Below are 2744 nucleotides of genomic sequence, written 5' to 3'. Positions count from 1 at the left end.
ATAACTCTGTTTAAAAATAATAATCACAATAAGAGATCAAATATTCATAGCTGTGTTCAAACCATACTCAGTGACCTGAATGTCTCTATGTTTTCCCAGAAAGTGGCTTTAAGATTTCTTCAAATTAAGCCCATAGTTTCATCATACAATGTGTGAATTGCAATATAAATTGCATTCCCATTGGTACAGAACATATCCTTTAAGTATGAATATTGATGGTAAATGATAGGATTTTGAAGATTTTAATGGGGACATACAGAAAGATACTAACAAAACTGGAGACATCAAATCCCTAAATTTTGCTGAATCATTTATCCAGTTGTTAAATTCATCTACCTTTGACATGCATTCTAGAACCCAAGAAATAACATCCGATTGTAGACTGCAATAAATGCAGGGTTCAATAAAGGCCCTTCAAGAGGCTGTATCTGCTGCAAATCAACATCCAGTATATAGTATTGCTTCCTCCAATGCCAGGATTCACTGAGCAGAAATCTGGTGATAAGGGGCCAGGTGGTGGCTCACCAGGTTAAGTATATGTGTTACAGTACACAAGGACCCAAGTTCAAGCCCCTGGTCCCCACCTGCAGGGGGAAAGCTTCACAAGTGGTGAAGCAGGACTGCAGGTGTCTCTCTGTCTACTTTCCTCTTACTCCCCTCCCCTCTCAATTTCTCTCTGTCTCTATCAAATAATAAATGAATAAAATTTTTTTAATCTGTTGATAAAAATGAAAAGGGCACCAGTAAAAGTGCCATCAGACCACTTTGAGCTCTTCATGCTTCTGAATCTGAGGTATATGCTATATTGACTGATCTGATTACCAAGGTGAAGTTGTAGGTTCCTTACCACTAAGGGTAAGGAGTATGTACTCTAGAATACAGATGACAATGTAGTGCATCCCTTAGCACTACTATGTCTAGTCATAAGGTAAATATAAAAATGACACAGCTGTTGGTCGTGGTGCACCTGGCTGAATGCATATGTTATAGTGTGCAAGGACCCAGGTTTAAGCCCCCAGTCCCCACCTACAAGGGGAAAGCTTTGCAAGTGGTGAAGCAGTGCTGCAGGGGTCTTTCTTTCTCTCTCCCACTCTATCTCACCCTACCCTCTCAATTTTTGTCTATCCAATAAATAAGGGTAATTATAAAAAAAGAAAAAGAAAATACCACAACCCAACTTAAGAAAGATTAACAATGGTTCCAATTCTTCAAGAATGAAAGTTTCATCCACCCCATCAGGCAAAGAACCAGAACCGGCTGATTCACTCAGAGTGAAGTGAGCATGGAGTGGGTAGTAGAAGAAGGTAGAGATGTATTGTGTCTGTAATCACTTGAACGATGAAAAAGCACTATAATTGTGTGTGTGTTCTGTAATCTGTTATGATAAAGTCTGTTACATACCAAAATTGTTCCTTCATACAAGATATACTAATGAGAGTTCCCTTACATCACAGCACCCAAGTTATAGGGTACAAAGCAGGGGAGTGAACACCAACCAGTGAATTTTCACTGTCTTTAGGGGGGAAAGAGTTAACGCACTTTCAATTATATGCAGGATTTTGAGGGGAAGTTTAAATTTATATCGTCATTACTTTCAGACAAAATACAGTTTATGGAATCTGTATAGATAGATGTAAAGTAAATAAGGAGTAAACTGTGAATATTAATTTTATGTTTCAATTTGTTGTAGTACTCACAAGTTAGTTAAACACTAGTCTAGGATAGCTATGTTTGAAAATGTGGCTAATATCTGTAGTCTGTAGAACTTAAGAGAAGGAAATTTGTGGGGGTTTTTTATTATCTTTATTTATTTATTGGATAGAAACAGTCAGAAATTGAGAGGAATGGGGGGATAGAGAGGGAGAGAGACAATGAGACACCTGAAGCCCTGCTTCAACACTCATGAAGCTTTTTCCCTGCAGGTAGGAACAGGGGGCTAGAAGCCGGAACCTTGCATATTGTAACACGTGCGCCACCACCCAGCCCCAGAAAAAGAAATTTGCATCCTGGGATGTGGTATAGTAAGTAAGGTGCTAGACTGATAAATATGAGATTCTGAGTTCTGTCTGGGTTCGTCGGGGGGAATGAGGCAGGAGCAAGTTCACTAAAGGGGTCTTCCAGCACATCGTGGCAGTGGACAATACGCAGACCTCTTTAGAGTCCCATTGCAGGGAATGGGACATGTTTATTGATGCAGTCACAAGTTTATAAAGGGGTAGATGTGCAGGGGAAGTAGCCAGCTGGCCAATGAGGTCAATATCTCCTTACGAGAGAAAAGAAAGCAAGGCAATGAGAGGGTATGGATGGTGATGCAGGAACAGGGAAATAGAAAAATAAGGGAGGCAAGCCCACCAGAAAGAGGGGAGGGGTGGGTGATGCAGTGAGACTGATAGGAAGGTTGGAACTCCTCCCCCCCCCCCCCCGTGTACTCTTGCCACATCTCGTTGGACCACAAGGATGGCTTGCCAAGGGGAGACTGACAGATGAACTTCTGGGGTGGGGGGGTCAGCCATGCTTAAGCACACATCAGATCCAGAGTTCAATCTCTGGCATCATAAAAGCCAGAGTGAAGTTCTGGCCTCTACCTTGAGACATAAATAAAATTGAAATTGAAAAAAATAATAATACACCCATGTATTCTGAAAAGATCTAACCTAATCATTGAAAGATATGAAGAGCAAAATTAAAAGCTGAAAATTAAAATTAAAAATAAAAGCTGAAAAAATTCAAGAAAAAAGAGAACC

This window comes from Erinaceus europaeus, chromosome 13 (genome assembly GCF_950295315.1).
Source record: "Erinaceus europaeus chromosome 13, mEriEur2.1, whole genome shotgun sequence".
Taxonomy (NCBI): Eukaryota; Metazoa; Chordata; class Mammalia; order Eulipotyphla; family Erinaceidae; genus Erinaceus; species Erinaceus europaeus.
This window is presented reverse-complemented; position numbering follows the sequence as displayed.